This window comes from Prunus dulcis, chromosome 4 (genome assembly GCF_902201215.1).
Source record: "Prunus dulcis chromosome 4, ALMONDv2, whole genome shotgun sequence".
Classification (NCBI taxonomy): Eukaryota; Viridiplantae; Streptophyta; class Magnoliopsida; order Rosales; family Rosaceae; genus Prunus; species Prunus dulcis.
The window spans coordinates 19268440-19280775 of NC_047653.1; the positions used below are offsets into that span (position 1 = coordinate 19268440).

Consider the following 12336-nt stretch of genomic DNA (forward strand, 5'->3'; position numbering starts at 1 on the left):
AGAGAGAAAGAAATATTGCGTTCAAAAATTCACAAAATCTGAAGAATATGACCATGAAATGGTTGAATGTTTCAACAACGGCTTCGAAATGTTCCGAGATTATGCTTCGGTCATCTCACCAGACTACAATTGGAGTGAAATTGATGTAGCTGGTGTCTGGGAGGTGTTGAATATGGGTGCTGAGGGAATGGCTCATCATAGCCTCGTGCATAGGAGAAAGGACAAAGACATGGATCTTTTGATGGACCTGTAGTAAGGGTGAGTGCTTCTTCAGTTCATCTCACCCGAGTACATGGATATTTTGTGGCCTCGTTTTCCCTTCACGGGGATAGTATTGTTATGGTTCGGTGGCAATTTCTTTTGCATTTGTAAAATGTAGTCTGTAATGGATGTGTGTGTATTGTATGTAGATTCACTTAATATTGCTGTTCTATTGTATGTATATTGCTGCAATATTGCCTTTGTATTGCATACATAGTGTATCCATATTGCCACCCTATTGGATGCATATTGTAATACTATTGCTATCGTATTGTCCTTATATTTCTCTAATATTGCCTCTATAGTGCACGTATATTGGCCTAATATTGCTATTAAATCGTATGTCAATGGCATTTGGTCTAATAAGATTCTCCACTTCGTTGAAAGTAATCCTGAATTAAAATATGACGGACACGACAATTGTTATCCATCCTTATATTACCATCAATTGATGTTGACCTTTCAAATGATAGTTGGAGTTGCACATCGATTCATATTCAAAAGGAAAGTAATTCTCTCCCTCAATGAATCATCGTTAAAAAGAAGGCAGCTATCAAATATTGGGTACAAAAATGCAAGATCCATGGTAAATTAATTGGGCACAAACCACATATTACAAAACCAGGCTGATTTTTGGCATGCTTGAAAAGAGAAGGGCCAAATACAACAGAAAAGAAAATCCATTCAAGCTTGTACAATGGAATGCACAATAACCCTTTTACATGTCCTTCCAACACCAGTGTTTTGCCTACGTTAGAGTCGCAGGAGGAGAGCATATTGCCATTGTGCAATTCGAGGGGGCAGTCAATTTGGAATGGTGCCATATACATGCTTTCTTCCCCTGACTTTTAACTTTAGTTTAATTACTTGTAAGCTCCAGCTAGGTCCTTCTGTTTTCTCTTCTTCTTCTTCTGTTGGCTCCATTACAATGTTCAAGAATGATGTAAATACTAGATAAAAGAGTTCTTATTCAAACCTCAGCAGGTTTCTCGGTTTCATTCCTGGACCTTCAATATCGTCTTGCACAATAGCATCAGTTGACTTAGTCAAAGTTCCAGACAAAGACTCTGCAATTTCTTTTAGACCCTGCAAGAAAGTGGCATGACTTAAATTTATATTTTGGATACACGCGAGAGTCTAAACTACTCCAAATTTATCCAATCTACGGGGAGGGGGACTCGAACTTGGGTGCAAGGGGTGGGATACAAGCGAGCGTCTAAACTACTCTAAACTAATCTAATCTATGGGGAGGGGTACTCGAACTTGGGTGCAAGGGGATGGGCTCCCTGCCCTGGCCAACTACCCTAACCCACGTTTGCAATTAAGTAGCAAATATTAAGGATTTAACTATCAAGATTCCAGTTGCAGAAATAATAGTATCTGAAACCCCTAAATTAAAAAACACATATTGCAAATGATATAGCTCCGAATGGAATTACACCCTGAGAGAAATGTCATTATTAAAGACAGACAAACCTTCATACACAACATGGCCCAACCCACCCCCATATAAATCTAAGAAATTTTGTAGGGCATGGGAAATAAATCACAGGCATATGATTCTCAGTAGCCTTAAGCCTCCTGCTTGCATCTTGGAAAGAAAAAATTAATTGGGAATAGCTCTAAAGGAATCCCTATTTGACCTCTTTCCCTTCCCCCAACCTCATGGTGTAAAATTAACTGGAAACAAAGGGAATGCAAACCTAAAGCATAACGCTCCATCAATGCTTTACTAATTTTAGCATCTAATCGCAGTGTAATCGATAGGTTATTTTCTTTCTTTGTTGTGAAAAACAATGGGCACAGATGCTTTACACGAGTCCATAATAATTAAGAAATGCGAAGACCTCTGTTCAATATTTCCAACTAGGATAAAGTCAGCAACCACAAGAAAAAAGATTCTTAGAAACAAACCATCAGACTCTGAGTTTCTGAATATGTCACTAAACGACCACGTAGATTCCCAGTAAGTTTAAGTTTCGTCTGCAAGTAGAAAAATTAATTAGAGCAGTGATCATATATACCAAAAAACACTACATAAGGGACTATAATGAGGGCCTCAGTAAAAGGTAAAGAACAGAGTGAGATTAAATGATGGCAGGGACTTATCTTTCACTACGACATGATCTTATTACTTACAGGTAACTTTGATACAATGAACATAATCTTTTCATTTTTCACAATATAAAAATATTATGAAAGTTGAAGAGTCAATAACACATTTAAATCCATACACTGACAGGTGCAAACCTGCTGAGGCATTTCAACTTGTTTTCCCTCGAGGGGAGTTGTGTTTCCATTGCTACCGATTCTGTAGGCGGACTAACATAGTCATGTAATGGCGACAAGTCATTGTCGCCTCCTTCATTCATATGAGGACTACCGAGGTCCTCATGTCCTTCCCCTCCTTCATTCAACCCACCATTTCATTTTTTCAGCTGCTCTATCTCCAGCTTAAAATAGTGTTCCATGGAAGCGAGGGTGTTGCCGAAATCCTACACCCACTTATTATTTTTTGCGAACTCTCTTTCACGTTTCAATGACTCCTTCCGTACCATTTCTTCCAACTCACGCACTCTGTTGCGAAGCGCTCGATTAGAACTGGCTACTTTGGCCAAATCATCCTTTGTCCTTTGAAAGTCATGCTTCAAAGTGCGTAACTCAGTGGACGCGAGTTTACCCTGCTTTTAGTTATAATGCAAGTGTTACAATATTTCCAGATTATATCCCAAATACAGCAGTTATAATGCAAGTGCGTAACTCAGTGGAAAAAAGGTAATGCTTGCCTTAGAAGACGACAGAAGGCTTGCAGTTTCGTCAATGTCCTCATCTTTTTCTTCTACAGAGGCATAAGTGCTGGTTTTTTGTTCAGCGTCATCACCAAACAACTCAACAAGTTCTTCAGTGTCGTCAACACTGTCACCCCAAGTCCATTACGGCTGCTGCTTGTCAATTACAGATGGCCGGAGAAGTTGCACATCAACCTGCAATTTACACAGACAATATACATATCAGTAAACTTATTATATTATATTTTCATGTGCCTAACATTATCATTAGAAACTTAACTAACCTCACGGTTCTCGAATACTTGGCTCATTAGCTCATAAAAACACGGCGAAGTATGGCTCCTCCAATGTAGTATACGAGGGATGTAAGCATTATCTTTGTGCACCACCAAATCTAGTGCAGCCAACGCTGGAAATACCTCATAAGCCCAAATCTGGTTTGAGGAAGAAAACGTCAGTCACTGTAAACAAATGAAATTTAACTTAAACATGAATGGAAATTTGCTCTCCTGAAGTGCAAAGGAAAAACCTTTGAGGTGGTACTCTCTTGGTCTCCCAGTTTCCGTTGTCTTTGCTTTCTTTTCAGATTTTTTTTTGTTTTCGCAGCTTTTTTGGGCACTTTCACTCGCTGCTAATCTACACAAAGTGCCCTCAGAAGTGACGCATTTGTCTTGGCATAACACACAGCATCCCATGGATACTTCCCAAACTCTTCAAGGTCTTTCGCCAACTTCAAATATCGCATGTCAATGTGGACATGTTTTTCACTGCCCAACAGCACAAACACAGCAAAGTATACAAATCCGAGCTTCAATACATTGTCCGCATCAGCGCAGTCAAGGAAGGCTTTTTCTAATTCCAAAAGGTTGACAGTTTTATCGTTGCCAAAGTACTTCCTTTTCAATGAGCAGTTCTCATTAGTGGGAATTGAAATGAAGGGAAGGTTTCCAAACCTTAGCCCGGTGACAATGCAAAATTGCTGCGCCGTGAATTGGATCACCTTGTTGCCAAAGATGAATTTGATCCCGTTCACTTGGGAAACTGTCTTCGGATCAGCCTTCCTCAGCAACAAGCCGTGGACAATTGGTGAAGTCCACTTTAGGTCCTCAATCAGTAGGAGATGACCAAAACAACTCTCTTCAAACCTTCGTAGCTGTTGCTCACTGAATTTCTCCTTTATCGTACTGATTGCAGTCTTTGTATGGGATAGGGACAATGCTTTTCCTTGGAACTTTTCTTCCTCTGCAATCATCAACTTAATTGGAGAAACCATATTTCCCTGCATGCCAATATTATAAAAATAATTTCAGTCCATTGCAATCTAGACAATAACAAGCAATAAACAATCAGCACTTATCAACAGCCTATTATAGGATATTAAGTGAAAAATAAACAAAAAATACAGAGCATAAACAAAACCCCAGCTATTTACAACTGACCTACTAATTCAACGACTCAAAGCCAGTTAGAAAATTGTCATATCCAAATAAATAGTGCTGGTTATAACTGTTTTATCAGTTACAACTGTTCAGTAAGCCAGTTGAGGTTAGCTGTAACTATAATAAGATGGTGCAATGTAATTGAACAAATCAGAATATCTAATTTCTTAGCACCTCTTATCTCTATAACCACTTTGTCAAAGTTGTGCTCACAATGTGGTCTTCTTGGACACAAATACTAATAACTAGCTGCTAGCAATACCAATATCCTATGATCAAAGAGTCGTTGTTCAAAATGTATGCATGTTTTTCTATTATAAATCAACTGTTCAAAAATATTGCATTAAATTCATAATTAAGCTCACATATTTTTAAAACAAAACAAACTCAGCACTTATCAAGAGCCTATTATTATATCATTGTATTCAAAGAGCCTATTACCCCACTATTGTATTCAAACGAGCATTTTTTATATCTAAAAACAAATTTTGCTCTGCAAAATTGTGGCATTTTAAGCTTTTTTTGCCACTTTTCAGCACAGCTCATGCACTCATCAAACCAGCCTGACCAAACAAATACATTATAGAACCATATCATCAGAAGAGAAAATAAGCATGATACAATGGTGTACCTCCAGAAAAACCGTAGGAATGAAATACCCATTTATTTACTATAACACTAACCAAAATCATAGATATGAAACCAATCTCAAAACCATATCAAATGACCCAAAACAAAAACACATCACCCAATCCTTAGCTAAAATCACAATCACAATAAAGAACAATAAATTAGGGTAATCTGAAGTCCAGACCAAATATTTCATCAATTCTAAAATTATAAATGAATAAATGAATAAATGAATAAATGAATAAACTTTAGCGAATAATTCAAAAAAAAAAATTAGAGCAAAAATTATGTATAAGACTTCAAATAAATTTTAATAAGAGAACTTAATCAACTGACCAAATGATCGAATTCTGAAAAGAGCTTGAGAGAATGATTTGTCTTCTGAAGAAACAAGCTAATGAATGATGGAGAGTGATGGCAGTGGTGACTGAGGCGTTCTCGGTCTCAAATGTGGACTGTGGACCATTGACAATCTGCAAAATTTGATTATAAGCATGTAGATTCCAGAAGTCGTTTTTGACAATTACCCATCCATAAACAACGTCCCTTCCTTTGCTTTGATTTGAACAAGTAAAATCATAATATTGTGGATTTAATTATTGTAGAAATCACAGAGCCCAGAGCTTAAAATCTCATCAAACAATATAGATAGTTGGGACTTACCCAGACAAAGGTGAACGAAGCCCAAACGTTCTGTGACAAAATGAAGAGTTTGATTTCTGTGAACAGTGCCTGCGAGCGAGTGAGAGTGGGTATGAGTTATTACCCAGTTCATAGAAACCTATAAACCCAAAACCCAATTTTTGAGCAACCCCTAAACACTAAAGCCCTAAACCAATTTCTTACAAATCCATACACCATAAACCAAATTCACAAAAACCCCAAATTTCAAAGAAAACGTATATGAACAGTACCTCGTGGATGTCAACGGTGGAGTTACGCTTGGATGAACAGCCACCGATGAGGGAGAAAGACAATTGCGTCACAGAGAGAGAGGTACACGAGGGAGAGAGACGGGCCGAAGAGATAGAGCCAAGAGAGTTGAGAGAGAAACCAATTTCTGAAAAATTGATATGGGTGCAATCAGTCCACAATAAAGATGTATTTATATGTGTTAGTTGTAAAAAAATTAGGAACGGGTGGTATTTTTAGTTAAAATTATGAAATGGGTGGCATTTTAAGCTATTTCCCTTTCTTCTTTTTTTCCTGTCAAAGCTGCCTTACTTGTTCTTTTATTATATTTGTCTTAGTCTTTGTTTTTTTTTTTTTTTTTGGCACAGTTTTATGACAAACTGTGGTCTAGCACACTAAGACAGAACTGTTGAGCAAATTCTTCGTCTATTACAATTATTGTTATAGCAACAACAAGATTGAGAACTTGAAGATAATTGTACATGTCACTATCACTGGTGGTTTGTTGGTTGGGGATGGTAGAGCAAAAGGAGCCTGTAAATACAATTTTGTGTACTAAAACAGAACTGCATTTTCAGCTAGTTGACACACTAACAACTTGGGGCTTAGAGACTGAATCTTTTTGCAGTCATTACAAGAGAATCTGTGGGTATTCTTTTCTTTTCTTACTGTTATAGGGTACTCAAGTCAGCCTCATTACAGAGAGAAACTGCTCCAACTTACAAATGTGGAGGAGAGGCCGTGGGATGTGTACTCAAATGGGAATAGCCAAAACACCTACTGATGCAAAATAAGCCACTTCTAGCAGGCAATCACTCGGGTTTATCCTCAGATTTACTGTGAGGAAAGTGCCTATGAAAGGCGTTCAATGCTCCTATCAACCCATCTTCGTCATCTATGGCCTTGGCAATTTCAACCGCACTCTTTTTAACCTTTCTAACGAAAATAGTTATGTCTTTGTTAATGTAATATATTCATATCCATACTAGGGATTGAAATAACAAAAAATAACCCCCAGAGTTATGACTAGTATTTGCATTAGGGATTGAAATAACAAAAAATAACCCCCAGAGTTATGACTAGTATTTGCATGTTAAAATTGATCGAAAAATAATGGCAACTTCAATCAAATCAGTGCGTATGCATGTGTGATAATTTTACACTCAATATGTAAGGGATAGAGCAAAAAGCCAATAACTTACCGGTAAGTTAGGGCGTGAAAAGCCAATATTTAATCGTCAGGAAAATGATTGAGCGAAAAGCCTATAACTTACCGGTAAGTTATTGCGCGAAAAGCCAGTATTTAATCGTCAGGAAAATGATTGAGCGAAAAGCCTATAACTTACCGGTAAGTTATAGCGCGAAAATCCAATATTTAATCGTCATGTAAATGATGGTGAAAAGACTATAACTTACCAGTACGTTATCTAGTGAAAAGCCAATACTTTACCAAACATCAAAATTAAGACAATCTGATGTGCCTCCACTAACGAGCACGCAGTATCGAAGAAACTCTGGCATATGCATCCCAACTAGGATTTCAAACTTGAAATAATAATAAAAAGATAAAAGCTTGAAAAAACTGAGCTATAACAATACAAATAAAATGACAAGACTCGACCTGAATTCTTCGAAATCCATGACGGATCCTGTGTTATTTTCGACATCCAACCGATATCGGGCCGACTTACTGATTTCAAATGTCCTCTTCCCCTAAAACAAAGGAAAAGAGGGCCGAGACTTCTACTGAAATTTCGGCAGAGTCTCCCTTGAAAAACGGACTTAACCAAATATTTCAACCTGCCAAAAACACAGTTTAAAATTTCCACAGTTCAGCATGCACAGTCTACCCTCCAGGCATATTTATAAGTAGTTGTAAGGACTCAATCCACAATCATTCATCAATCTAAAATAGGTTTTAGCCCTGACACAATCACAAACACATTATAACCACATCCCTTCAGGCTATCGACAAATTCAAAACCGAACTTAACAAATCTAATAAATAGGATTCGATCCCAATGACCATATTAAAGTCCAAAAATATATTTTATCTTGCGGTTGCACCTGGGTGAGACCCGGGTTCTTTAAATTGGGTGGGTCAAGTAGAGGAGGAGAGGAAAAGTTTGCAAGTTGTTTCGTCGAAAACGGTGGCCGGACGACACTAGATTCAGCGTCGGAAAATGTTGTTGTGTGACGGGGAGAGAGAGAGAGAGAGAGAGAGAGAGAGTCATGATCGGAAAATGTTGTTGTGCGACGGGGAGAGAGAGAGAGAGAGAGAGAGAGAGAAAAAAAAAATCTGACCTGGGTTTTAAAATTCTCACATTGAAATATTTTTTATTGTGCCACTGAGCATCCGTTGACCGTAACTTCTTCGTTAAAACTCCGATTTGGGCCCACTACATGTCTATGAACTCGTATCGATGAGCTCTAAGCAATGAAATACCGACGGTGGTTGAAGATGTGATGTCCCTCTCTTCCAATGACTTGTCTCCTTTTAGATTTTTCCAACCGTCGGATGCCTTTAGTTGTTTTAGTCAAATGCCCTTAGTCTTTGGTTTTTTTTTTTTTTTTTTCTCGTCAAAGCTGCCTTAGTTGTTCTTTTATTATATTTGTCTTAGTCTTTTTTCTTTTTTTTTTGGCACAGCTTTCTGACAAACTGTGGTCTAGCAAACTAACAGAACTAATCAGCAAATTCTTCGTCTATTACAATTATTGTTATAGCAACAACAAGATTGAGAACTTCAAGATAATTGTACATGTTGCTATCACTGGTGGTTTGTTGGTTGGGGATGGAAGAGCAAAAGGATCCTGTAAAAACAATTTTGTGTACTAAAACAAAACTGCATTTTCAGCTAGTTGACACACTAACAACTTGGGGCTTAGAGACTGAATCTTTTGACAGTCATTGCAAGAGAATCTGTGGGAATTCTTTTCTTTTCTTACTGTTATAGGGTACTCAAGTCAGCCTCATTACAGAGAGAAACTGCTCAAACTTACAAATGTGGAGGAGAGGCCGTGGGATGTGTACTCAAATGGGAATAGCCAAAACACCTACTGATGCAAAATAAGCCACTTCTAGCAGGCAATCACTCGGGTTTATCCTCAGATTTACTGTGAGGAAAGTGCCTATGAAAGGCATTCAATGCTCCTATCAACCCATCTTCGTCATCTATGGCCTTGGCAATTTCAACAGCACGCAATTTAACCTTTCTACCGAAAATAGTTATGTCTTTGTTAATGTAATATATTCATATCCATACTAGGGATTGAAATAACAAAAAATAACCCCCAGAGTTATGACTAGTATTTGCATGTTAAAATTAATCGAAAAATAATGGCAACTTCAATCAAATCAGTGCGTATGCATGTGTGATAATTTTACACTCAATATGTAAGGGATAGAGCAAAAAGCCAATAACTTACCGGTAAGTTAGGGCGTGAAAAGCCAATATTTAATCGTCAGGAAAATGATTGAACGAAAAGCCTATAACTTACCGGTACGTTATAGCGCGAAAAGCCAATATTTAATCGTCAGGAAAATGATTGAACGAAAAGCCTATAACTTACCGGTAAGTTATAGCGCGAAAAGCCAATATTTAATCGTCATGTAAATGATGGGGAAAAGACTATAACTTACCAGTACGTTATCTAGTGAAAAGCCAATACTTTACCAAACATCAAAATTAAGACAATCTGATGCGCCTCCACTAATGAGCACGCAGTATCGAAGAAACTCTGGCATATGCATCCCAACTAGGATTTCAAACTTGAAATAATAATAAAAAGATAAAGCTTGAAAAAACTGAGCTATAACAATACAAATAAAATGACAAGACTCGACCTGAATTCTTCGAAATCCATGACGGATCCTGTGTTATTTTCGACATCCAACCGATATCGGGCCGACTTACTGATTTCAAATGTCCTCTTCCCCTAAAACAAAGGAAAAGAGGGCCGAGACTTCTACTGAAATTTCGGCAGAGTCTCCCTTGAAAAACGGACTTAACCAAATATTTCAACCTGCCAAAAATACAGTTTAAAATTTCCACAGTTCAGCATGCACAGTCTACCCTCCAGGCATATTTATAAGTAGTTGTAAGGACTCAATCCACAATCATTCATCAATCTAAAATAGGTTTTAGCCCTGACACAATCACAAACACATTATAACCACATCCCTTCAGGCTATCGACAAATTCAAAACCGAACTTAACAAATCTAATAAATAGGATTCGATCCCAATGACCATATTAAAGTCCAAAAATATATTTTATCTTGCGGTTGCACCTGGGTGAGACCCGGGTTTTTTAAATTGGGTGGGTCAAGTAGAGGAGGAGAGGAAAAGTTTGCAAGTCGTTTCGTCGAAAACGGTGGCCGGACGACACCGGATTAATCATCGGAAAATGTTGTTGTGCGACGGGGAGAGAGAGAGAGAGAGAGAGAGTCGTGGTAGGAGAAAGAGAGAAAAAGAATCTGACCTGGGTTTTAAAATTTTGACCTTGAAATATTTACGATTGTACCACTGAGCATCCGTTTACCGTGACTTCTTCGTCAAAACTCCGATTTGGGCCCACTATGTGTCCATGAACTCGTATCGATGAGCTCTAAGCAATGAAATACCGATGGTGGTTGAAGATGTGCTGTCCCTCTCTTCCAATGACTTGTCTCCTTTTAGATTTTTCCAACCGTCGAATGCCTTTAGTTGTTTTAGTCAAATGCCCTTAGTCTTCGGTTGTTTTTTTTTTTTTTTCTCGTCAAAGCTTCCTTAGTTGTTCTTTTATTATATTTGTCTTAGTCCTTTTTTTTTTGGCACAGCTTTATGACAAACTGTGGTCTAGCAAACTAAGAACTGTTTAGCAAATTCTTCGTCTATTACAATTATTGTTATAGCAACAACAAGATTGAGAACTTGAAGATAATTGTACATGTCACTATCACTGGTGGTTTGTTGGTGGGGGATGGTAGAGCAAAAGGATCCTGTAAATACAATTTTGTGTACTAAAACAAAACTGCATTTTCAGCTAGTTGACACACTAACAACTTGGGGCTTAGAGACTGAATCTTTTTGCAGTCATTACAAGAGAATCTGTGGGTATTCTTTTCTTTTCTTACTGTTATAGGGTACTCAAGTCAGCCTCATTACAGAGAGAAACTGCTCCAACTTACAAATGTGGAGGAGAGGCCGTGGGATGTGTACTCAAATGGGAATAGCCAAAACACCTACTGATGCAAAATAAGCCACTTCTAGCAGGCAATCACTCGGGTTTATCCTCAGATTTACTGTGAGGAAAGTGCCTATGAAAGGCATTCAATGCTCCTATCAACCCATCTTCGTCATCTATGGCCTTGGCAATTTCAACAGCACGCAATTTAACCTTTCTACCGAAAATAGTTATGTCTTTGTTAATGTAATATATTCATATCCATACTAGGGATTGAAATAACAAAAAATAACCCCCAGAGTTATGACTAGTATTTGCATGTTAAAATTGATCGAAAAATAATGGCAACTTCAATCAAATCAGTGCGTATGCATGTGTGATAATTTTACACTCAATATGTAAGGGATAGAGCAAAAAGCCAATAACTTACCGGTAAGTTAGGGCGTGAAAAGCCAATATTTAACCATCATGTAAGTGATGGAGTGAAAAGCCTATAACTTACCGGTAAGTTATAGCGTGAAAAGCCAATATTTAATCGTCAGGTAAATGATTGAGCGAAAAGCCAATAACTTACCGGTAAGTTATTGCGCGAAAAGCCAATATTCTTAGACAATATGATTTGTGTTGCTTTGGCAGGTCATGTAAACTTTACTTTTATTTGTGGTGGGTTTCGTGTTATGTTGAATGGGAATTCTTTTAAATTTGCATAATTTGGGTTGCATTGCTACAGCATGCTGTATTGCTTCCAGATTGCTATTATATTGTACTTTTATTGATTGGTTTTGCTTCCAGATTGCTATTATAATTTGAGTGTGAATTTAAAGGGCCTGGAATGTAATTCCAAATGGATCCAAAACATTAAAGTTCTTAGAATTCCTTTATTACACAGTTACCGTGATACTCCGACTATACCTTCTTTTCTAATTGCTGAAGGAGCATTACGAATGTTAATCCCAATAGATGGCTCATGTCTTGCCAAGAACACTCTTGAATTTATGCAACGTGCCCAAGCCAGTCCCAAAGCTAGACTCACCCGTCTGCCTGATGTGTCCAAGGACTCCAAGTTTCCCAACCTCACCCCATTCACTCCATCATGTGGCCCAATAAAATCCACCACTTGGTTGGTGACAACCACCGCCA

General features: G+C 37.8%; 1 long non-coding RNA gene across 1 annotated transcript; it reads right to left on the minus strand.

The window, feature by feature from the left end:
- Positions 1-1170: 1170 nt before the first annotated feature.
- LOC117626004 lies at positions 1171-2548 on the minus strand. The gene is made up of 3 exons (XR_004585477.1): positions 2512-2548; positions 2176-2244; positions 1171-1347 (listed from the first exon to the last, which is right to left on the minus strand). It is a non-coding gene; the product is annotated as an uncharacterized LOC117626004 (long non-coding RNA).
- Positions 2549-12336: the final 9788 nt, after the last annotated feature.